The sequence below is a fragment of the Triticum aestivum genome, chromosome 1D (genome assembly GCF_018294505.1).
Source record: "Triticum aestivum cultivar Chinese Spring chromosome 1D, IWGSC CS RefSeq v2.1, whole genome shotgun sequence".
NCBI lineage: Eukaryota > Viridiplantae > Streptophyta > Magnoliopsida > Poales > Poaceae > Triticum > Triticum aestivum.
In genome coordinates, this window is record NC_057796.1 from 489,219,029 (window position 1) to 489,245,246 (window position 26,218).

The following is a 26,218-nucleotide window of genomic DNA, read 5'->3' on the forward strand; positions in this document are numbered from 1 at the left end:
TATGAAAGAAATTGATGAGAACAATATTACATTTGCTCTTACTGCAAATCAACACCAACAAATCTATAATAGGTTCATGCATAAAGCAAGTGAATTTGAAAAAGAAACCAGAACCTTATTAAGTGATCCTAATTCCATGCGAAGTTGCCTAGGAAAAATAGAAGTGGAGGATCAAGGTGGATTCCAAATAATAGTAATATAATACTCCTTCAAGGTAAAAAAAATGAAATCTAGTGGGTACAAGCATTTTGTATAATAAACAAAATTAAGATCTAACTATATACGTGCATCATCTACTAACCCTTCAAAATGATGATTTTCATTTGGACCAAGTACATCTCAAGCTGCAAGCACAATAAAATCACCATGGGCTTGGAGCCCACCATCTCTCCACGTTCCTGCATGTGAAGAATTAACCAGTGCCCCAAGTCAGAACTACTGCTAACCTTATTCATGTAGACCTTACTAAAAATTCAGAAAATATGCAGAGTATCCATTTTTGTTAACCTAGCTATCTGCAGTCCAAGACAGAGCGTGACCATAATCCACACTACAACACATGAATATAGCTACCTTATGGGGCATATATGCCTAATCCTCATATCTTCTTGTTTGGAAAAGAGTTGACCATTTGCACATAGTATAGAATGGCGAAGATTGAACATGCTCTCGTACAATTGGGGAATGGTGTGGAGCTCCATAAGCGACGGCGGCGATGCCGGCTACAGTTGTTCTGACAGGAACTAATTTGCTTACTCTTCGTTTTCAGTTAACCACATAGTACTACACTGCCACATACAAAATCAGGAGAGGAAGGTACCTTCTGTACGCCCACTGCACGGGAGAGTATTGTGGCGGACTGTATACCTGGACACGATAACCTTGTTTCGAAGGAGCGCCCAACTGCGGCATGGAGGTCAGAGAGGGGTGAGAGCCGGACCGGCGTGATTCACACAGTGCAAACCTGATAAACAAAACGCAAAAGTCCAGCACCTGGTTTACTGCAAGGAGCTCGCTGGTGTCCAGATTCAACCCGAGGTAGACTTGCCCATTATCTCGCCCTTCCGCCATCGGATCGGCGGGATGTCCCCTGCTCAGCCGCTCCCGTCGACAGGTACGGCCGTCCGCGACTGCAGGCGTTGTGGCAGCGAGGGACTCTTGGAGATGCGATCGAGCAGCCGACCCCTTGACTTGCAGAGGCAGGAGCTGATATGGACGCCTATCCCACTGAGGGGCCCGGTGGAGTGCTGGTGCGGACTTGATGATTTGACACATGAAGTCGAATAGATCATGGAACCCGGCACCGCCGCCGGTATCAGCGGGTCCCGTCGCATGGGTCGTGGTCTAGGCTCGGGGGTCGTGTCGACGGCGGCATGGAGGTAAGAGAGGTGAGAGCCTGCTGGCCGTGCCCTTCCTCCCCTCCCTTCCTTCTGTTCTCCCTGGAACCGCAGCAGGCCATGGAGGAGCTCAGTCGCCGCCGTCGTCCCTCCGACTCTCGCCGGAGCCGTCCATCGTCGACCTGATCCTGCTGCCATCCGCCAGATCCACAGCAGCCCCGCCGGAGCCCACAACTTGGCCATCACCGTTCCCTCGAGATGTCGCCGCCTGCCCGTGTTGACCGCGTCGCTCACCTACATTCAGTGATCTTTCGATATCGGATTGTGTTTTCCTTTCCTTGGATTAGGAAACGATGTACCGGGGTCGACGCGGGGCGCGCGGAACGTTTGGTACGGCAGAGTTTTCGTCCGCCCAGGTAAATTGCTAAGCGCGTTTTTGGCTCTGGATTAGATTAAATTAAGTGATTCTGATCGTGTGGTTATAATTGAGCTATGTTGTTATGTGTACGTTAGGCTAGGTACACTTAGCGATGTACATGTTTTCTTGTTTAATGAGTAGTAGAGATGGTTTACCTATGAATTTCTTTAAATCCATTATTTGTTTCCTCAAAATCTATTATTTATTTCCTAAAGCAAATTGCATTAATGAGAGAAATTCACTGATTTGGTTAAGATAGGAAAGAATCTATTATTTGTTTCCTAAAGCAAATTGCATTAATGGAAGAGATCCGTTGATTTGGCTAAGGTAGGAAAGAATCTATCATTTGTTTCCTAAAGCAAATTGCATTTATGAAAGAGATTCGTTGATTTGGCTAAGCTAGGAAAGTTAGATCCGTGATCTTTTGTCATTACGAAAGTGTTGAAAATAAACCGTATTAAATCCATTATTTGTTTCCTGAAAATCTATTATTTATTTCCTAAAGCAAATTGCATTAATGAGAGAAATTCATTGATTTGGTTAAGGTAGGAAAGAATCTATTATTTGTTTCCTAAAGCAAATTGCATTAATGGAAGAGATCCGTTGATTTGGTTAAGGTAGGAAAGAATATATTATTTGTTTCCTAAAGCAAATTGCATTAATGGAAGAGATTCGTTGATTTGGCTAAGGTAGGAAAGAATCTATCATTTGTTTCCTAAAGCAAATTGCATTTATGAAAGAGATTCGTTGATTTGGCAAAGCTAGGAAAGTTAGATCCGTGATCTTTTATCATTAGGAAAGTGTTGAAAATAAACCGTATTAAACCCATTATTTGTTTCCTGAAAATCTATTATTTATTTCCTAAAGCAAATTGCATTAATGAGAGAAATTCACTGATTTGGTTAAGGTAGGAAAGAATATATTATTTGTTTCCTAAAGCAAATTGCATTAATGGAAGAGATCCGTTGATTTGGCTAAGGTAGGAAAGAATCTATTATTTGTTTCCTAAAGCAAATTGCATTTATGAAAGAGATTCGTTGATTTGGCTAAGCTAGGAAAGTTAGATCCGTGATCTTTTGTCATTAGGAAAGTGTTGAAAATAAACCGTACCGGACTACCAACTCCTCCATTAGGTTTTTTTTCGCTGGTTAATCTTGGTAGGTCTTTTTTCGTTGGTTAACCTTCGTAGGTCTATTTTTTTGGTACGTGGATGGGTGCGGGTTGGGGCCTCAGGAGGAGGTTTTTTGGTTTCTGATGGATAAGTCAGAGGTGGGAGGAGGTACCAAAAAAAACCATGAAAAGTGGGACTAAAAAAAACCTGGAAGTGAGACTACCAACTGCTTCATTAGGAGTAGAGATCCTCCGTGCAAATATCACGGAGTCAAGCAGATCTGTAGAAAAAAAAATTGGATCTTATCTCCCCCGCCATGGCGCCCCTGGCTCTTCCAAACTTCTCTCCTCCAATCCTCCCCGTCTCTGCAAGCATGGGTCACCAGAGCCGCACTTCATCTGGTGTGACGGTCCGGCGTCTCCACACGCGCGAGAGTCGACTTGGGATCGAGGGTGCTGCTCCACCCCGGCTACCTCGACTTCGGCGCCGGCGGTTCAGTAAGGCACTCCTCCCTTCTTCTCTTCTCCTTCCCACCGCTACCCACCTGCATGCCCACTGCTCCTCCCGCGCGAGTCCGAGGGCGCAACGCACAGCACGCGGACCGCCTCCGTGCCCCTTTCCCGCCGTATTACTGTTTTTCGACGCCACCGCCCGGCCCTCCGCTGTGGCAGACAGCCGATGCCTTCTCCCAGGCGCCGCCTCGGCGTCCCTCTCCACCACGGCGGAATTCTTGACCGTGCCTGATCTCTGTGAAGGACCGTCGTGGCTGCGCGTTCCACTCCTGGTTAAAATTCTCCCACATCTTCTTTGTTGATTGATATGCAAGTATTGTGTCTTCTCTTCTGGTTGATATGCAAGTATGTCTGCCATTGGAAGTTGATGAGCTAGCATGCGTCAGATATGATAGAGGAAAGCACCGCAATGAAAAGTAGTCTAGTTTGAGAAATAATTGTTCTTATAATAATATTTGGGCATTGTTCATCTTGAGAGCTTAATTCGTGAACTATATTTTAAAAGTCCACTTTTATAGGGAAGAAGTAGGTGCTAAATCCTGACCGCCCCTGTCCATGTTAAGTCTTCAAGACTTGATTTAGCTTGACATTGTGGGTTTGATCTGGTGAATCACAAGCTAACAATAATCTCTTGTGTGCCTGCACCAAATCCTTCTAAAAAATATGCTTCCAACAATTGTTTGTATGTCAATTCCTCTGAAATAGGAACAAAATAAACGACACCATATGCGAGTTTGGTACTACATTTATGATCAGTTCCTCTGAATAGGTACTAAGCAAATGACACGATATTTATCCAGAATGAGGAACTGTTTTTGCCTACTGACAACCATTACAATTCAGTAATTTAGTTTTTGGTGGACAAATGAAATGACTTGATTCTTGTACTATTAGAAGAATTCCCTTTTCTTTAAATTATGCTTTATGAGTTAAATTTAAACTACGCATTTAACTTTTTAGCAGTGCATGCCCAAGGCAGTTGTAATACCAATCTCAAACTGAAAGCTCACATCTATGAGAAATGACGCCGCCTAAGGATCATCATACTTAGTACGTCAATAGGAGCAGGATCATGTCATACATATCCGCTTGTGAGCTGTGAATAGAAGGACTAATATACGTTCTCAATAACCCATTGCATAAAAAATCTAGTAGTAGTTTTCCTGTGTTGTTGTAGTTTGATTGTGTTTACATTATTCTGTAATGAAACTTAATAATGGTTTATGTGACATTCAGGGGTTCTGTTCGAAAAAGTATGTAGCTTGACTGAATTCTTCTCGCGGGAGTTGCGCAGAGTCCAGAACAATTCCGTCTGCAACCACCACTCTGGTACATCCACACTGTCCACTTGTCTTTTCTGCCAATTGATTGTGTTCGTGTCTAATTCTCATGCAACTCCCAGCTGACTTAGTAACTAGAAACCCCAGACAAGACCCTCTTTCTGATATCTCTAATTTGGATCCACGCTCAAGCAGGAATAAAGATAGAGCTACTCTTGTGTCCCTCTATGTATATATTTCTTGCAGGAACTTTAGTACTGTATTTAAATTTTATTCTGATAATTTTTTTGATCAAACTATGTGTACGGGATGTCGAATAGTGTAAACGATTTGTATGACCTATGTATATCTCTAGATATCCCTTTGCGTTTCAGTACAAAACATGATGTACTCCGCGTATTTGAAAAGTGGTTTATGGAAAGTAATTTCTATGCAGGTATAATATATTCATTATACAAAGATTATGCTTTGCTATGCATCCGGTGCATGTACATTGTTATTGATAATTCCATGTAGCATGCATGAACATCAGTTTGATAACGGCGCCAGAACAAGCTATATATTCTATATTGTTATTAGTGGGATATTTTTTATTCTTGATTCTTATATTAGGTCTACTCGGGATTTCCTGTACATCAAGTTGTGTGTCTACAATAACCAAAGGTAAAATCGTTTTAGGAATCACCTCTTCATAGACCATGTTTCGATTGTATTCTCATAGCATTCTTGATTTTCAGAGATATATAAATGGTGAATGTTGATTAGGATCTTCAAATATATTAGCAAAATCCATGTTCCTGTTGGCCGAGAGAAAATCTGATTGTTACACTGGTACGTAGCGGCCTGGAATTAAACCGAGGTTGTTAACTTTGGAAATGAATTGTGAGCAATGTGCGTTGATGATATATTAGAAAAATATGATTAGTTGATATGACCATTCAAAAATATCAGAAGTGTTGGTCATGCAGCTAAATTAGTTTTCTCATGGCCTTCAACCTTTGCATGTTGCTTCTCTTCTAATTTCTTTTACTAGAAGTATTGGTAACATATTCTCTTCTTTCTCTAATGATACATCACTCATGTAAGCTTTTTTCGTTGCTGTAGATCACCTGCATAAATGGAGGGCGCATGGCCAAGTTGTTGATTGCAAGGTGGAGTATGGGGCTACTACCAGATAGTTTTACGTTAACACTGTAGAATGTCACTTTTATGGTCAATGTACAGGAATCATGTATATATATTTGGATTGTCCCATGTAATGCAACCGACTCGGATTTAATAAATGACATCTTTTTATTTACTTGATTTTCTCCTCATGTGCGCTATTAGTCTTGATTTAGTAATTTATTGTTGATAATGTATGAACTACCAAAATAGAAGGGTCACACTAATCTGTTACGCCCATTTCAAATTCGGTTCATCTAGGTTTCCAACCAACGGATATGAAGTGTTGTTAGAGTGCAACTATATCCGTTGCTACCTTGCAACGCTTTTTTATGTTGATTACCAACGCAAGTATATACGTTGTTGTAGACCCTTGCAAAGCCACCAACGGCAACGCATAATAATCCGTTGGTGTAGACCTTAGCAACGGTTATATGGGCATACGACAACGCATCAATGCGTTGCTGAAGGGGGGTTCTTGTTGTAGTGCAGATAGCGGTATTAGAGGAGCAGAACAACAGCTCACCCTCCATATTGAGGATGAACCATGTTCGGATTTCTGAGCATGAAAAGCCGGATACTTGTCTGTGGAATGACACGCCCTGCCTTCCGAACCTAGAATCGAATGACGGGCCTGAAAAATCAGTTGACATCCCGGAGCCCGAACTGTTAAGCTAGGAAGTTTCTCAAACTCCGGATCCCAAATTGGGTTAGGGTTTGGATTTAAATCCACCCACCCACCCAGATACACGCGATCTCATGGACATACGACAACAGTCTCAGGAAACAATCCATCACTTCTGGGCTAGATTTCTCCTTGTCAAAGACAAGATTAAAGATTGCCGCGACGAAGATGCGATCTCAGTATTCTGCAACAATTGCACGGACGAGGGAATCCTCAACGCCATCAACCGTCGTCGCGTGTTACACTTTTCTGACTTGGCAAACATAGTACAGGAGACTGCGCAATGGAAAGCGCCAGGAAAACTCAGCCAGCTCGCTGGGAACCATTGGTTTCCACTCAATCCTTTCTCCGGACAAAAAGGATGCACCCTCGCGGGACGCCCGATCCAAAAGTAAAGAAATATAAGCCCATTACGGGGCACGGAACCATTCTGGAGGGATGGCTCGATAGGCCATGCAAAATACACACAACACCGGATACCGTACCAACCCACAGCCTTAGAGCATGTTGGATACTCCGGCAAGTTGCCAAGAGCGGCGAGGATATCCTCACCAATAACACCCCAGAGCAACACCCCCCGGAAGACGACAACCTCAGAGTACTGACAGTCTTTGAGACCTTCGCTTCAACCAATAGGCGCAAAAGGGCACTCCGCGACCTTGCCGAAGTCTGCCAAATCGCAGCAATAAACCCCTGGAACGACACGGCCATAACTTTTAATGCCGGTGACGAACCAAAATCCAGGAGAGTTCGGGCACCAGCCGCCTTGGTCCTCAATCCAATCGTGGATGGCTTTCGGCTCACCAAAGTGCTCATGGACGGCGGCAGTGGACTAAACCTCATCTACGAGGACACACTCAATAAAATGGAAATAGATAGGAGCCGCATCGAGCAGAGCAACATGACCTTCCGAGGAATCATTCCCAGTCGGGAGGCACGATGCGCGGGAAAAATCACACTCGATGTGGTATTCGGCATGCCGGAGAATTATCGGTCCGAAGAAATAACCTTCCAAGTGGCCCCTTTCAGCAGTTGATACCACGCCCTATTTGGGCGAGATGCATTCACACGCTTCCAAGCTATACCCCATTATGGGTACATGAAGCTCAAGATGCCCGGGCCCAATGGCATTATCACTCTTGCCAGTGATCCGGACATAGCAGTCCGTGCCGAAAAAAAAAACCGCATCCCTGGCCCTCGAGGCATTATCCGAAGCCCTTGCGGCCGAAGAGTTAACCGCACTACGCTCCACGGTGGATAGGGACGACGTAATCCTGGACAAGCGACCCAAATCAACCTCCTTTAAACCGGTAGATGAAATAGTCAAATTTCTAGTCCATCCAATAGACCCCAAGAAGACAGCATCCATTGGGGCACAACTAGACCCAACGGTCGACGCCGCGCTACGAGAGTTCCTCCGCGAGAACTGGGATATATTCGCCTGGCACCCTTCTGATATGCTAGGAATCTCACGAAGATTGGCCGAACACAGCCTCAATATATTGAAGGGATACAAACGGGTCAAGCAAACATTGCAGTGCTTTTTCGAACCCAAACGTCAAGCTATGGGGGAGGAGCTAGCCAAGTTAATCGAGGCCAGATTCATTAGAGAAATAAAACACCCAGACTAGCTAGCAAACCTGGTGATGGTGCCAAAGAAGGATAAATCCTGGTGCCTATGCGTCGATTTCAAGGACCTAAATAAGGCTTGCCCTAAGGATCCCTTCCCCCTCCCTCGCATCGATCAGATCATTGACGTTACGGCAGGGCACGACTCACTGTGCTTCCTCGATGCTTATTCCGGATACCATCCAATAAAAATGAAGGAGTCCGACCATGCCGCATCGGCATTTATTACCCCATACGGGCCATTTTGTTTCCATACTATGCCCTTCGGACTCAAAAACGCCGGGGCCACCTACCAACGCATGATTCAAACATGCCTGGAGAAACAGATCGGCAAGATAGTTGAAGCATATGTAGATGACGTCGTCAACAAAACCAGGCACGTCGATTCATTAATAGACGATCTACGTCTCACATTCAACAACCTCTGTGCATATGACATCAAGCTCAACCCGGAAAAGTGTGTTTTCGGCGTTCCCACTGGAAAACTGTTGGGCTTCATGGTCTCCAATATAGGAATCGAGGCGAACCCAGCCAAAATCCGAGCTTTGTCACAGTTGGCTACGCCAACAGATCTTAAGCAAGTCCAAAAGCTAGCCGGATGTGTGGCAACCCTAAGCCGCTTTATCTCCAGACTAGGAGAAAAGGCATTGCCACTTTATCGCCTTCTCCGACGCACCGATCACTTCGAGTGGATGGACGCGGCAACGGACGGACTGGAAGAAATAAAGGCTCTTTAAGTGAGCAACCCAATCCTGGCCGCACCGAACGTCGGCGAACCCATGTTATTATACATATCGGCAACACACCATGCAAATTCCCGCTTCAGAAGCCGCTTTATCTCCGTGCAGTGCTCGTTGTCAAACGAGAGGAGGACGGAGACAAATTCCCGCTTCAGAAGCCGGTATACTACGTATCCACGGTCCTCACACCATGCAAATCCCGGTTCCCTCATTACCAGAAATAGCATACGTGGTCTTCATGGCATCCCGGAAGCTACGACACTACTTTCAAGAGTGCTCCATCACGGTGGCCTCCGAAGTACCACTCAATGACATAATAAACAACCGCGACGCCACGGGCCGGATTGCCAAGTGGGCCGTTGAGCTCCTCCGTTCGACATAACATACAGACCGCACCGGACCATTAAATTCCAAGTACTGGCCGACTTCGTCGCCGAATGGGCAGAGGCTGAACTCCATTAAGAGTACGACGCATATTCCAACTGGGTTATGCACTTCGATGGCTCCAAAATGCTGGCAGGCTTAGGAGCGGGCATTGTCCTAACATCCCCCACTAGAGATACAGTTCAGTACGTACTCCAAATATTATACACAGACTCCAACAATGCAGCCGAATACGAGGCCTTATTGCATGGTCTTTAGATGGCTGTCTCCATGGGCATACAACGCCTGGAAGTGCGCGGGGATTCAAACCTCGCAATGTCTCAAATAAATGGAGATTTCGATGCCAAAGATCCGAAGATGGCGGCTTACCGTAACGCCGTCCTCAAAATGTCGGCTCGGTTCGAGTGGCTCGAGAAATTAATCAAGCAGCGGATGTCCTTGCTCGAATTGGCGCCAAGCGCGACCCAATCCCACCTAACATCTTTCTGGAAAGGCTCTTCAATCCATCCGTGGTGTGGCAAGGGGAAAGCGTCAACACCAGTCCGGATCTGACTATAGCCACAGATTCCGAACACACTGACATCATCGGGGGCTCAGCCACCGAAATAAGACCGTCGGCCCATCTCATGATGGTAGTCATTGCCCCATGGACCGAACGCTTTTTGGCCTACCTTAATAGGCCCGAACTCCCCGAGGATCAGAATGAGGCTTGCCGCATTGTCCGACGCTCGAAAGCCTACAAGGTTCACGAGGGAGAACTCTACAAGAAAAGCGCTACGGAAGTACTTCATGATGTATCTCCGAAGAAGAGGGGCTGCAGCTCTTGGCTGAAATTCACGCCGGTCTCGCTGGTCATCACGCCGCGGCTCGGGCCCTTGTAAGCAAGGCCTTCCGTACAGGTTTCTATTGGCCGACGGCACGAGCCGATGCACAGGACCTTGTCCAACATTGCGTCGGATGCTAGCTTTTCGCCAACCAAAGCCATATGCCACAAACTGCTCTACAGACAATCCCCATAACTTGGCCTTTCGCGGTCTGGGGGCTTGATATGGTCGGACCCCTTAAAGGAGGAAGCCATAAGAAAAAATACTTGCTGGTCATGGTGGATAAATTCACCAAATGGATAGAGGCCAAACCAGTTGAAACGGCCGAAGCCGGACCAGTGATAGACTTCATATCTAGTGTTGTGCACCGTTATGGTGTTCCACACAGCATCATCACTGATAATGGCTCCAATTTCACAGCCGATGAGGTAAAAACCTGGTGTGCTAATCTGGGCATTAAGCTCGATTACGCCTCCGTCTATCACCCGCAAACAAACGGTCAAGTCGAACGTGGCAATGGTCTTATTATGAGCGGCATTAAGCCCAGACTAGTGCGGTCTTTGAAAGAATCAGACAAGCACTTGGTCGAGGAGCTCGACTCCGTACTCTGGGGGCTGCGGACCACGCCCAATCGCACTACCAGATATACACCTTTCTTCATGGTGTACGACGCAGAGGCTGTGTTGCCCTGCGACATTATTCATGACTCACCTCGAGTGCACATGTATGACGAGAGAGAGGCCGAGCTGGATCGGCAGGACAACTAAGATGCCTTGGGGGAGGAGCGCGACGTTGCCAAAGCCCGTTCCGCATTCTATCAACAGCAGGCTCGGAGATATCAAAGCAGAGAAGTGTGGGCCAAGACTTATAATGTTGGCGAACTCTTTCTACGCTTGCCAGAGAAGAAAAAGTACAAACTCAAGCCCAAGTGGGAGGGTCCCTTCATCATTGACGAAGTTCTCAACGGAGGAGCGTACCGCATGCGTGATGCATCAAACAATCGCCTAGAGCCGAACCCATGGAACGCGACCAGACTCCGAAGATTCTATGCCTAGCGCCGGACTCTTTGTTCGTCTCCTTCTCCCCTTTATTCCCATTATTTCCTTTTTTCTCTCTTCTTTTTCACCTTTTTTAGCCTTGAAGCTTTCGGACGGCTAAACCATACACCTATGACGTACACATCCTCAAATATGTATGTCGAATATACCTGGGGGCTTATTATACAGAAGCTAATTATTATTATTATTTTCCAAGCATTAAGATCACTACATACTTGTCTTTTCCTCGTATGTACCTTTTCTTCGCCATTATATGCATCGATATGACTTAAGTTTTGGCCAAGCTGGGTTGCCTGGCTCCTCTGCTTATGCCCTCCGTTCCCATTAGTTCGGCTAGGGCATAAAGGGAGCACCTCTGCGATTGTTACTGCCGGGTCATCCGGATGTGTACCCCAGACTGGGTGATGTCGAACGCTAGCGTTCTTAAGGGAATATTCGGTCGGCGGACTAAAGATGTTTTTTACTCATTACACTATGAACCCCCAGATGTTACGTATGCTACGATTTTTTCAATCACAGTTCGGGCATGCACTTTAACGCAGGCTCACCCAGGGAAAGGAACCCTTAACGGAACTATTCTCTCTGTAAGATGTTTCTTACAATCACAATGTAATATAACATAGCTAGCCGGATAAAACTTGTCTGTTCAAGCAACTATGACCCCTATGCCCGGTTTCCACGCATACCCCGGTTCTGCCGCTCAGGTATTCGGAAACACTCCGCAGCTTCGGGTCCACAGGTCGAAGCGAAAAGGTCTGCCATGACAATCGTTTTACAATCCGGCTAGGGACAAATATGTCAAGGAAAGTACATAGTCACCGAGACTAAAAAAATTCCTCTTCTATGTCGTCCATTAGGCTGTCTAGATTACAATCCTGTTGGGAATACTTTGCGGCTACTTTTACCTGGTAATATACCAAACTAACGGGAATTTCTTTTCCATCTGACCTTAGAGGTCCGACCCGGGCCATATGATTCTGATCAAGCTTGGTGTACCGTGTTTTCACCATGGCCGAGGCCTCTCGTACACCTTCTCGGTAGGTCGATATCTTCCATAATCAGAAACGCCTCCGCGCTCCTTTGAATAGCTGTAACAGCTCCTCCATACTTCCTGGAGGGGAGGCGGATGGCCAAAAGGCCTTGGCAACACTCCGCATTGCCTACCGAGCTCGTTCATGCATTTGCGATAGCTCTTGTAGCAGATCGCTTGAAGATCCAGACATTTCCTCTTCGGGACGGCCGGTGAACATACCTACAGACATAAATCTGTCAGTTCCTTTCCTTGCCGAATTACACGGAGGTGAGTTTTGAACACATACTAAATATGCCGCCCCGCAACCTCTTATTCTCCTTCACGGAGTCCGCTAGCTAGGCCCGCACATCTTTTAGTTCTTCACCCCGCTGGGTGTTGGAATCCTGGAGTTTGTTTTTCTCCTCCCTGACTCGTGTCAGTATATGTTCGCCCGTGGCCAGTTGCCTTTTGGCTTCTTGTTCACCCGCCTGCGCGATTTTAAGTGCCTCCTTCAGCTGATCTCATGATCCTGCCATGAGATATGCAACTCCAGTTAGCATTACTGGTATAATTGTATCTTCTCGATGGAAGGGAACACTACCAGGCGACGCCTTCTTAGACTTTTCTAGTTCGGCGGTGGCAGCAGTTAGCTGGGTCCGACACTTTTCCAGCTCTTGAGACAACAGGTTGTTCTTCTCTATAAGCACCTGGTTATACAACAATCCTTAAATCAGTTGTATCAACTGCTTCAAGTCTCGAGGGCTACTGGTATATAATTATCAGATTTGTACAAAATGACCTTACCCGCATATCTTTCAAATGTTGGTCTGAGGCTCTGGCAAGCCCGTCGCGAGCAGCTCAGATGTATGCATCAGCCAAGCTGAACGCATTAAATGCCTCCTTTGTAAAGCCAGGGTCGCGAAGACCAGCCCTCTGGCGCCGATGATTCATGGCACTCTCCACTTCGGAGTTTGTGACAGATGCATCATCCGAATCCTCTGCTAAAGGACAATCTGGCGTTGCTCCCATATCAGCCCCTGTCTTCGCGACAGGGTCCGGAATCTGGCTCTTGGGAGTGTCACCGGCGGTACCCCCGGACATAGTCCGGCGAATGCTCTTCCTGATAAAACACAAACGGAGAATGTCACAATTGGATGTGACTGCCGAGGGGCATATTTACAAAGCCATACCTCTTTGATGAAGGCTCGGTTGCACCTTCGTTTGCCTTCCTCTTCGAAGACTGGCCCAGTGTGGGCGCCGGTTTCTTTGGAGTGGCCTCCGGTGCAGCATGGCGTGCCGAGCGCCTCCCCTTTGAAGTATGAGACATTGTGGTGGGTGAGGCAGAATAAGGAATAACTTTTGGAGGAGATGTCTCCTGATCACTTACGTGTGACGAAGGGAGAAGACCAGGATAGTCGACGGTGATGGCCACTTCCGTGCCGTCATAGCTTGCCTGATAGAATACCCCATCCTCGAGCTCCACGAATATGTCCGGATCCTCTTGGTATCTGGGGTCGAGGTCCCGGTTGTGGTCCTTTGGTTATGGGGCGCGGCTGTGAAGCCCCTTGGTTATCTTCCGCCACTCCTGTTATAGATGGACGGATTAATGTTCATTGAAAGTGAATCGGGGAGTAGATTGAGTGGAGCGGTGGGATTAAAACTCACCCAGCTGGGTGGATTGTACATGGAAAATCCCTCTCGGCGCTTAAGACGAGTAAACTCCTCTTTCTCCCCTTTATACAGATCAGCCAGTATTTTCGCCAAGGCGGTAAGGGAATCCGGACCCTTTCGTCCGCAGCGCGAGGTGTCATCTTCCCCGTTAAAATGCCACATAGGGAGCCCCCTATATTGGAGCGGCTGAACCCCTCGTGCTATGGAAGTGGCCATTACCTCGATTATTGATAAACCGGACTGGGCGAGCGTCTTTATCCTGCCCATTAATTGACGAACTTCCGCGCTATCCTCCTCCTCGAGGCTGCGAGGGCGCCAGCTGTGGCGCTTCTTCAGCGGAGCTCTTGTGAACTCCGGAAGACCCACCCGGACCGGGTCGGGGAGAGTGACGTCCTCGATATAGGACCATTCGGCAGGCCAGTCTTCAGATGCCTTCTTCGGCGTACCGGACAGGTATCCGGTCTCAGCGATGCACCATACCTCGGCTCCGCTCACTTCAAATATTGATCCCTCTTGATTACGAGGGACAAGGCAGAATAATTTCCTCCATAATTCGAAATGGGCCTCGCAGCCCAGAAATAACTCGCAAAGGGCGACATAGCCCGCAATGTGCAGGATGGAGGCAGGAGTAAAATTGTGCAGTTGGAGGCGGTAATACTCCAGAAGTCCTTAGAGGAAAGGATGGATTGGAAATCCGACGCCTCTTATCAAATAAGGAACAAAGCACACTCATTCCCCCCTGGATGGATTGGGGAAATTTTCTGCTTGAGCTCCGCCATCAAAGGATGACAACCATGCACGAACAGGGACTAGATCCGCAGCGGGAAGAAATCCCTGCGTTTGCAGCTTGACCAGCTGATCGTGGGAAACGGAGCACCTCTCGCAATCGCCTTTCTTAGGACCGTGGGAAGGGGAGGAAGGACTGGAAGCACTAGCCATGTTGGAATGGTTTCGCCTAGCAATCTCTAAGGATTTTCCGCTTGGCGTGGAATGGATATGAAGATCCAATCTCTTTAAATAGACGCCTTTTTGCAGGACCAGGGTGTTGTGTGCAAAAATACCCCGACCTCTCGTATTCGCTCGACACGTCGAAGCTGAAGCTATGGAGGCGTAGAAGCCGATGGGCGCGACATTAAATGGAAGGCCAAATACAACTTTTCAAGTCAAGAATTATGAAGTGATCGGAGGAGGAACTCGCCTTGCAATGCCGAAGACAATCTGCACGCCGGACACCTCATCATTGAAGCCTGGTTCGGGGGCTCCTGAGGGAGTCCTGGATTAAGGGGTCCTTGGACGTCCGGACTATGGATGTTGGTCGGACTAATGAGCTATGAAGATACAAGACCGAAGACTCTCTCCCGTGTCCAGATGGGACTCTCCTTAGCGTGGAAGGCAAGCTTGGCGACCAAGATATGAAGATTCCTTTCTCTGTAACCGACTTTGTACAACCCTAGTCCCCTCCGGTGTCTATATAAACTGGAGGGCTTAGTCCGTAGAGGCAATCACAATCATAATAATACAGGCTAGACTTCTAGGGTTTAGCAATTACGATCTCGTGGTAGATCAAATCTTGTTATACTCATATTCATCAAGATCAATCAAGCAGGAGTAGGGTAGTACCTCCATAGAGAGGGCCCGAACCTGGGTAAATATCGTGTCCCCTATCTCCTGTTACCATTGACCTTAGACGCATAGTTCGGGACCCCCTACCCGAGATCCGCCGGTTTTGACACCGACACCTCCCCCTCCCTCAAGGGTCGTGCGCCATTAACAAGAATAGACATGGAGTGCCTGCAGTGAACTCCTACCAGGCGGCGGGACTATGGCCACGCCTCCTCCGATGAATCATACGGCATTAGCATGATGGCCACAATGGTGAGCAGCCGGCAAGACCCGCAAGCGGCGGGCGAGGCCTGTCGGCCCCGTACAAGACAATCCGGCGGGAAACACCAGGCGGCGGGCCCCAGCAGCTGGCGGGGAAGCCGGTGACTATAGACACTGACAGCCGGGTCCTATACCCGGTGAAATTACATTTGTACCCCAGGGGGTAGGCCTATATAAACCCCCCAGGGCACCCATGCAAAGGGTTCACAACCTGTTTAGACCTAGACACACATAGAGAGAGGAGAGAGCTAGCCTTGCCTTCTTCCTCCTCTAGCAAATAGCTCAAGGACCATCTTGTAGCCTCTTGTGATATAGTGATCATGCGGAGACCCCGCAGAGCAGGAGTAGGGGTGTTATCTCCTAGGAGAGCCCCGAACTTGGGTAAAGTACGCCGGCGTTCGTGTCTACACCTCATCCCGCTTCCTGGCACCGGCGATGTTCTACTCGCTTCCACCATGATAAGCCATCCACTGGCATATGTCGCACCAAACCCCCGACATTTGGCGCCCACCGTCGGGCGGGGTGCATCGTCATCCGGAGATCTGTTCTGGACGGGAACCCTCTTTCTCCCTGGCGAGCGCAACCCGCCCGGCTCGCCAGATGGCATTTGCGCCGACGTGCTGCATGGCGCGGAGGTCGCCTGCGCGGTGAGCTGCCTCACTGATCTTGTTGGCGAGATCCGCCTCCCCGACGAGCCTGCATCCGATGCAGGCACAGACAACCCGGAGAACCGCCTCGTCATCCTCCTCGACCAGCTCCACGTCACCAACGAGCCGGCATTTGACTTGGAATCGATTGGCTCCACCGACCCGATGCTTGTCGACTCCGACACGGCATCACTTGACGCGTTCCCCACCAACGTGGTGGTCATCGACAATCCACTTCCTCGTGCGGACAGTGGCGGTAGCACCGTCACGGACGTGCTCGTCATCAGCCATGGCGAGTCCTCTGGCAGAGGCGTCCAGGACCCATTGCAGGCGGCACTTCGGGACCTGTCCGCGCCCATCCCGGAAGGGGCCAATAGTGAGATGCTAGAAGCGCATCACGTCGCGCTCCTCGAAAGCGCCAAAAGTTGAAGGCCATGAGATGCCCGACTGAAGCCTACCAGCGCGAGGTCGATCGCACTGTTTGTGGCACGCCGGCTGCTGGCGAGCCAAGCCGTGTGGGCGCCGTCCGACAGCGCGGTGTGGCTATTGCCAGCATGCTGAGGGCCGACCGCCCAGTCTACGCCACGCCCCAAGTGAACATACGCGATGCCCAGGCGGCAACAGAAGAGCTGGAGCACTTGGAGGGCGATGAGCGTTGCTGCATGATGGAGCGTGTTCAGCGTTTTCTCGACGCCGAAGCTGCGTAACAAGGAGCTGGCCCCCGAGTGGCGGAGCCCGGCCAGCCGGACGAGAATCGACCCCCGTGCCGAGAACGCGGCGCGACATCCCAGATGCCGACAGGCAGCGCCCGCGAGCAAAGAGATCGAGAGCCGGCTGCTAGCCGCAGTCAGACGCACATCACCATCGAGCGCAACCAAAACGGCCGCCCACACGGAGTGGAACGGCGGGACGAATACCAGCCTCGTCCGCGCAGGGAGAGGCGCGTCTCCCCGCCGCCTGTCGATCACCCGAGTCTCGGCGGCCGGCTTGGCCCCCGAGAAGCTATCGAAGAGGACGATGCCTGCCATCGGATCGACTGCTTGGCTCGATAGCTGGCGCTAGAAGAAGAAGACGCCATATGTCTGCCCTGTTTCGGCCCAGGAATCCGCGATGAGCCCTTTTCCAAAAATTCAGCTCCAAGCAACATTTGCCGGCTGTCTGGGGGCTGGACATGGTGGGACCATTCAAGACAGCATGCGGCGGCATGACTCATCTACTTGTCGCCGTGGACAAGTTTACCAGGTGGATCAAAGTGAAGCCAATCAAGAAGTTGAATGGTCCGACTGTTGTGACTTTCATTGCCGACATCACCGTCCGGTACGATGTACCGCACAACATCATCATCGACAATGTCACAAATTTTGCCAATGGCGCTTTGGCCTGTTTCTGCGCGACGCAGGGCATCCGACTGGACTTAGCGTCCGTTGCCCATCCGCAGTCAAACGGCCAAGTGGAGCGAGCAAACGGCCTCATTTTGTCCGGCATCAAGCCCCGACTTGTCGAGCCTCTGGAGCGTTCGGCCGGCTATTGGCTCGATGGCTGCCGGCCGTCCTCTGGAGTCTGTGTAGCACTCTGAACAAGTCAACCGGCTTCATGCCCTTCTTCCTCAACTATGGTTCCAAAGCGATCATCCCGACAAACATAGAATTCGACTCCCCTCGCATCACCATGTACACCAACGAGGAAGCAAAAGAATCACGAGAGGACGGCATCGATCTGCTGGAAGACGGCCGGCTGTTGGCACTCGGTCAGTCCGCCATCTACCAGGAGAGTCTACGCCACTACCACAGTCGGAGGGTCAAGCCAAGATCCTTCCAAGAGGGAGACCTTGTGCTCCGGCTGATCCAGCGAACAGCCGGCCAGCACAAGCTCTCGGCGCCTTGGGAAGGCCCTTTCATCATCAGCAAAGCTTTGGGCAATGACTCCTACTACCTGATCGATGCTCAGAAGCCTAGAACACGCAAGAGCGACGACTCTGGCAAGGAAACAGAGCGCCCATGGAATGCAAATCTCCTTCGAAGATTTTATAGTTAATGCAGTATGTACCACGCTATCTTTTGTCTTAAGTACGAAAACTTCGGGGCCCTCGAGGAGAACTCGGGGGCTACCCTATTTATCTATATGATAAGTATTATGCCTATGAATGTGTTATTTCATTTCTCTGCCTGGCACCGGGTTTGACCAGTCGGCCCGGGGGCTTGCCGCCTTGTACTATGTCGGTGTTTCCTGCAATCAGACAAGTAATGTGCCGGCACCTAAGCCCTATCTTTCCACAAGCCGCAGCTCGCAGAGCGACTGTTCGGTGGGCAAGAGCTAAAGGCAAGAAATGGTGTCCACATGAAAAATGGCAAAGGAAAAAGCACATACATAGGCCAGGCCGGCTCCCCGCCTCATCGACCGACTGCTGAGCAGTCGGCCGGCTGGCTTCTTACTTAACTTGCCAACGTTCCAGTCGGCCCAAGTACTTGCACTCCCAAAATGGCTAAGTACTTGACCCAGCCACAACCCGCAGAGCGGCTGTCCGACTGGCAAGACAGTAACCATGGGAGGGTGGCAAAGGAAAAAGCCAAAGAACAGAAAGCAAGAGAAGTCAGAACTCGGCAAATGCACAACTCGTGCGAGAATATATTTACATATCAAAAGGCCCTTGGCCAATATTCAACGAAGTTTGAATACACCCCGTCGGTGTAATTGCGCAAATTTAAGAAAGTTTGTTGTGAATATTAAGCAGGAAAAGAGAAGTTGGCAGCCTAGGCCAAGGGAGCAGCAGGCGGGTCCGATGGGTTGGTGGAGTCGGTGGCGCCGGCTAGTGGAGTGGCCGGCTGGTTAGTCTCCGCTTGGTCTCCTCCAGCAACAGTCGGCGCACTTGAGCGCGGCTAGTTGTTTGAGGCACGGTCGAGCTGAGGCTGGCCGTCCCCTCTGTCCTCTGGCGCACCGTATTCACCTTCCTCGTCCTCCTCGCCTTCTCCCTCGTCGCTGGAGGCAATCTCCTCGGCCGAGTCTTCGCCATCCTCCGGGTTCAGCCCGAACCACTCCGGCGGCGCCTCAGCGCCGTTCTCGACCAGCTCGGGGATGAAGATGGCGGTGTTGGTGTACTCAGCGGTCGTCGCTGCATGACGAACGAGGTCACGCTCCACCAACACCAACTCCTCCCGGACTTCTTGACGAAACGTGGCCAACTGAGCTAGACTTAGCCCAGGAAACCACGCCTTGACAAACTCCAGAGCTCGCCGTGCTCCTGCCCGTGGTGTCGAGCCCTTCCACGCCTCAAGACGGCCCGCGGCCACTGCCAACCAGTCGGCAGTCCGACTGGGGGTGCGCGGATCTAGCATATCTGGCCAGAGGGTGGAGACCGCCTGGGCGCCGACACGCTGAAGCCGGCGGAGCATCCGGTGGACTGGTCGGAGACGAGATTGGATGCCAAGAAGTTGTTCGCCAATAGTCTGAGGGGCGTTGGCAGCAATCTGCGCACCCTCCGCCCTTCATTCTTCACGATGGGCCTCAATATCTTGGTTGGCAGCAACAGAGTGGCCAGGGAAGAAGTCTGCATAGGCAGAAGCAAGAAGTCAGAAGTTAGAAGCCGGCTGGCTTAATAGCCGGCAACTGAAAGGAAACTCACCATCGATCATGTCCTCAATCTTGGCATAGCCGTCGTTCAGCGCCGCCTCCGTGTCGGCCCAAGTGGAGCGCTCGGTCTCAAACTCGGCTAGGAGATCGACTTCTTTGTCTGCCGCCTGCTTCAGGGCCGCCTTATGAAGGTCCGCCTGGTCCGCCAGCTCCTTGACCGGACGGTCGCGCTCTTGTGCCAGCCTCTGGCACTCCCCCTCCTTGGTGTGCAGTGCGGTGTTGGCTTCGCCCAACTTCTGCTGCAAGATGGTGCTGGCTTCTACAAAAACAAGGGGAGGAAAGACATCAACGATCACCAAAAAAGAAATGTAGTTACCAGGAGATCCGGCCCGACTGCTCAGCAGTCGGCCCGAATCTCAGGGGCTACACCCCGCGGGTGGGCTGACGCGCCACCGTAGAGAAGGAAGACAGAGACTTACTCCAGCTGTCGGACAAGTCGGCGGTCCGCTAATTCAGTTCCCGGACGTTGGAATTGAAGGAGGCCGCATGGAGGTTACGATAATCATACACCAGAGATAACAAAGAAAAAGAAACAAGTCAACACTCAAAGTCCACTTGGAAGTTCCGGGCCACCTGCTCAGCAGCCGACCCGAAACTCGGGGGCTACACCCGATGGGTGCGCTAGCGCGCCCCCAAGGAAGAATACAAGAATGAAAAGCAAGAACAAGAGACGTACCCGAATGGCTGCCCGGGAATCCAAGAACGCCCGCGTGCACTGTTGAAGGGCGGCTGACTCAGCTCGGAGCTTGTCCTGGACGTCCAGCGCCTCCTTATTCAGGACGTTCGTCCCGCCTCCAAGCACCCATTCCATTGGTGCGGCGCTGGTGGCTTCGGCGTCAGGAACGGACGAGCTGGCGCTCCCAATCTCCATCAGCCTCGGGGCCGACACCGCCCTCTCCACACGGCGGCGCACTGGGGTGCGAACCACAGGAGTGGAGCCCACCACCAGGGCACCTCTCGCTGGCGGGACCTGCTGGGCAGTCGGCTGGATGCCTTGCACATCTCCAGACGGCGGTGGCGGGGGCACTTCCGCCTCCGGAAAGACGGCATGGCCGCCTTCCCTTTCGGCGGCCGGCTGTTCGCCGCCGGCTCCTTCAATCGGCGCTAGGATCTCTGGCGTTGGTGGTGCGGAGCGAAAGGGGATGACGAGCTGCGGGGTCTGGCAGCGCGCGGCCTCTTCGGCCTGCTTCTTCATTGTGGCATCAGCCTCGGCCCTGGCCGCGGCCTCAGCGTCCACCAGTTTCTTCATCTCGGCAGCGGCCGCCTTGTCCGCCTCCGCCTTCTCCTTGGCAGCGGCATCTCGTTCCTCCCGCACCTCCCGCGCATTTCTCTCCTGCGCCTCCCGGAGGTCGACGGCGGGGTCGATATGGCGGGTGTTGGCAGAAGCCTCCGTCGTCCCTATGACGGAGGCAGCGGCCGACCGCTCAAGAGATAGCGGCGCCCTGATTCAAGAAAGATTGAAGGAAATTTAGAAAGAATCGGCAAGAATGAAGAATAAAAAAGACACAAGTGAAGGCAATCACTTACGCTGGTACCATCGGAGGCTCCTTTGGAAGTTTTTGGAATTTGGCCCCCTTAGTGGCGGCCTCCTTCCGCCTGGTCGCGGCGGCCGGGTTCTTCAGCTTCCTCGGTGCGCTGCCGAACAAGAGAGCACTGCCTCGGCGCTTGCACGCGCCGCGTGGAGCAGCCGGCGCGGCTGAGGGACCCGCGCTCGCCTTGTCAGAGCCATGTGCGTGGCGCGACTCCCCCTCTTCTTCATCATCATTTGGTCAAGTCTCGAGGCCTCTTACTCCCTTGGAGCTGCCGCTCCCAAGTCCTCCAAGGCGGCCGCTCCCAAGTCAGGATCGTCCACGTCACTCACCGCCCGGTCCGACTCGTAGACCTGTCCCTCCCCCACAACGTCGGCCACCGGCTGGGACATGAAGATCTGCGTTATGACCGACTAGTCAGACGGCAAGGCCGAGCCCGGCCAAAGGACCAAAGAAAATAAAGGAAAAAAAGAGTTGAAGAGCTTATAGCAGGCGGAGGGTTTGCGCGGTAGTACGGCCGCTTGCTGAACCGCCAAGTCCCCTCCGGGATCTTGCTGTCCGAGATCTCGTTCACCAGGCGGGCCACCTCCGCAGTCGGCATCTCCCTGGTGCACATCCGGCATGGGTCACGATGCCCACTCATCCGACTCATCTAATGAGGCCGGCCCTGAAGCGGGAGAACCTGGCGCACCACGAAGGCGACCAGCAAGTCCGAGGCCTTGAGGCGTTCCGACTCCATCATCCCCTTGAGCCGGGAGATGGCGGCGGTGGCGTCGGCCGACAGCGGCCTTGGCTTGTAGGTCCAGTTGGTGCGAGGTTCAGTCGGCGGGCCGGCTTCATAAGGCGGCAGGTTTATGAAGTCAAGCGCCGGGTTGACATTCTTCACGTAGAAGTATGACTTCTGCCACAGCTTGACTGACTGTGATGGCTTGATGGCCGGGAAGGCGTTCCCGGCACTCGGACGTCGCACAGCGACGAATGCTCCGCACTGAGTGCCGAGCATGGTGTAGAAGAAGGTTACTCACAGCTTGAGGGTGGGGACGATGCCGAGGTAGCCCTCGCAAAGCGTGATGAAGGCCGACAACAGTGTCATTGTGTTGGGCATCAGGTGGTGCGGCTGGAGTCGGACGAAGTTGAGGAAGGAGCGGAGGAAGCCGCTCGCCGGCAGGCCGAAGCCCCGGATGAAATGTGAGCGGAAGATGACGCGCTCGCCTTCCTCCGGTGCCGGCGAGATCTCCCTCGCGGGCGGCACGCGTACCTCAACGTAGCCCGTGACGGGTAGTCGCCGCGTGTTGCGGACGAAGGAGAGATGATCTTCATTGACGTTGGAACCATCCCAATCACCGCCCCGCTCGCGCGCCATGAAGACTTGAGCTCGATGAGGGCGCGGCGCGACGGTGGCTGCAAAGGCCTGCGGCGGAGCAGAGAAGGCTTGGGGCGGAGGAGCTCGACGACGACGAGCCGCAGCAGCGCTTCGACGGAGCGCAGGAGTGTGGCAGCGGCGAAGAAGAGCAAAGAGATGGAAATGGCAAAGGGAGAGGAGGGCGCGCGTGCTTTGCCACTCCCCCTCCTCCCCCTACTTATAGCCCTGCTGCAAAGCCGAGGGGGCAAGGCATGGGGATCGTGGGATTAACTGCACCCACGACCCCATGACCCCGCACTTACCGCTATTAATAAACGTGCAATAATCGCACGAGGGATCCAAACCGCCCGCCTCGGCCGCAGCGGATCCGCGTGCGTGCCGAGGCACGGTAGTGGCGGGCCCAGCCTGCTGCTGCGTCCCATCGCGCGCGTGGGCTGGCAGGCTGGCCTTGCCAGTTGGCGCCGCGTGGCGTGCTTGCGTTGGGCGGCAAGCCTAGAGGCCTAGCCAGCGCGCCACCTGGCTCCCACCTCGACGTTTCAAAATCGTCAGGCAAGCCCGCCTGGTCGCGTCCAACTCCCAGCAGGTGACGTTTTCAGAAGAGGACGAGTCATGCAACCAAGACAACTCGAAGTAGGAAGCTGCCGAGGCTCCTCGACTTTTTAGCCGCGGCGCCCCACCAGCTACGGGGACTACTATCGGAGTAATGGGCCATGGGTAGCCTCATCCGCACCCTTTGGCATTTCAAGACATCGGGGCCGATTGCGCCCCTCAAGCATCAAGGACGAAGCGCGAAGCGGGTCGACTCCTAGCAGGCGGTCTCCAGAGAGGCCGACTCCCAGCAGGCGGCCCTTGACGCCCTCAAAGTCTGCACCCACATAAAGATGACAAAACGGGGCATGGCTGCACTACATCCTGCCACCCCCGAATCCAGGGCGAAGCATGCCTACAATGCGCCGCCCCAGGTAGAGGTCTCCCGCTGGGCGCGACACTGTTGCCACTCTGCCCATGACCTCAGCTATGTCAGATGATGCCATGCTCCCACGACGGCCTATCGGTACGGCCCACAGGCGGCGGGCCCTACCTGACAGCGAGAACCTAGAAGACGGCGAGCCCCGACCAGCCGGCTCGGAGGGAGGCCGGCCTCTAGTAGGCGGCCCTACCCCTCCCTCAAGGGTCGTGCGCCATTAACCAGAATAGACATGGAGTGGCTATAGTGAACTCCTACCAGGCGGCGGGACTGTAGCCACGCCTCCCCCGACAAAGCATGCGTCATTAGCATCATGGCCAGAGTGATGAGCAGCCGGCAAGACCTGCAAGCAGCGGACGCGGCCTGTCGGCCCCGTACAAGACAAGCCGATGGGACCCACCAGGCGGCGGGCGCCAGCAGCCGGCGGGGAAGCCGGCGACTATGGACACTGACAATCGGGTCCTATACCCGGTGAGACTACATTTGTACCCTAGGGGGGTAGGCCTATATAAACCCCCCAGGGCACCCATGCAAAGGGTTCACAACATGTTTAGACCTAGACACACATAGAGAGAGGAGAGAGCTAGCCTTGCCTTCTTCCTCCTCTAGCAAACAGCTCAAAGAGCATCTTGTAGCCACTTGTGATATAGTGATCATGCGGAGACCCCGCAGAGCAGGAGTAGGGGTGCTATCTCCTAGGAGAGCCCCGAACCTGGGTAAAGTACGTCGGCTTTCGTGTCTACGCCTCATCCCGCTTCCTCGCACCGACGACTTTCTACTCGCTCCCACCATGATAAGCCATCCATTGGCATATGTCGCACCAAACCCCCGACAGTTTCTCTCGAAAGAAGTGAGTGGGAGGTAAGTAGAACTTGATGAGGTAATTGTACCTTCTCCCAAATTGGAAAGTAGTTTATCATAGAAATCAGTTCAGTGATTCCTACACCAATTAGTGAGGAAGCTAATGATGATGATCGTGAAACTTCAGATCAAGTTACTACCGAACCTCGTAGGTCAACCAGAGTACGTTCCGCACCAGAGTGGTATGGTAATCATGTTTTGGAAGTCATGTTACTAGACCATGACGAACCTATGAAATATGAGGAAGCGATGATGAGCCCAGATTCCGCAAAATGGCTTGAGGCCTTGAAATCTGAGATGGGATCCATGGATGAGAACAAAGTGTGGACTTTGGTTGACTTGCCCGATGATCGGCAAGCCATAGAGAATAAATGTATCTTCAAGAAGAAGACTGACGCTGATGGTAATGATACTATCTACAAAGCTTGACTTGTTGTGAAAGGTTTTCGACGAGTTCAAGGAGTTGACTACGATGTGACCTTCTCACCCGTAGCGATGCTTAAGTCTGTCCGAATCATGTTAGCAATTGCCGCATTTTACGATTATGAAATTTGGCAAACGGATGTCAAAATTGCATTCCTTAATGGATATCTTAAAGAAGATTTGTATATGATGCAACCAGAAGGTTTTGTCGATCAAAAAGGTGCTAACGAAGTGTGCAAGCTCCAGTGATCCATTTATGGACTGGTGCAAGCCTCTCTGAGTTGGAATATATGCTTTGATAATGTGATCGAAGCATATGGTTTTATACAGACTTTTGGAGAAGCCTCTATTTACATGAAAGTGAGTGGGAGCTCAGTAGCATTTCTGATATTATATGTGGATGACATATTATTGATCGGAAATGATATAGAATTTCTGGATAGCATAAAAGGATACTTGAATAAGAATTTTTCAATGAAAGACCTTAGTGAAGCTGCTTATATATTGGACATCAAGATATATAGAGATAGATCAAGACACTTAATTGGACTTGCCCAAAGCACATACCTTGATAAAGTTTTGAAGAAGTTCAAAATGGATTAGTCAAAGAAATGGTTCTTGCCTGTGTTTCAAAGTGTGAAATTGAGTCACACTCAATGCCTGACCAATACAGAAGATAGAGAGAAAATTAAAGTCATTCCCTATGCCTTAGCCATAGGTTCTATCATGCATGCAATGTTGTGTACTAGACCTGATGTGTGCCTTGCTATTAGTTTAGTAGGGAGGTACCAAAGTAATCCAGGAGTGGATCACTGGACAACGCTCAAGAACATCTTGAAATACCTGAAAAGGACTAAGGATATGTTTCTCATTTATGGAGGTGACAAAGAGCTCGCCGTAAATAGTTACGTCGATGCAAGCTTTGACTCTGATCCGGATGACTCAAAGTCACAAACCCGATAGGTATTTATATTGAATGGTGGAGCTGTTAGTTGGTGCAGTTCCAAACAAAGCATCATGGCGGGATCTACGTGTGAAGCGGAGGACATAGCTGCTTCGGAAGCAGCAAGTGAAGGAGTCTGGATGAAGGAG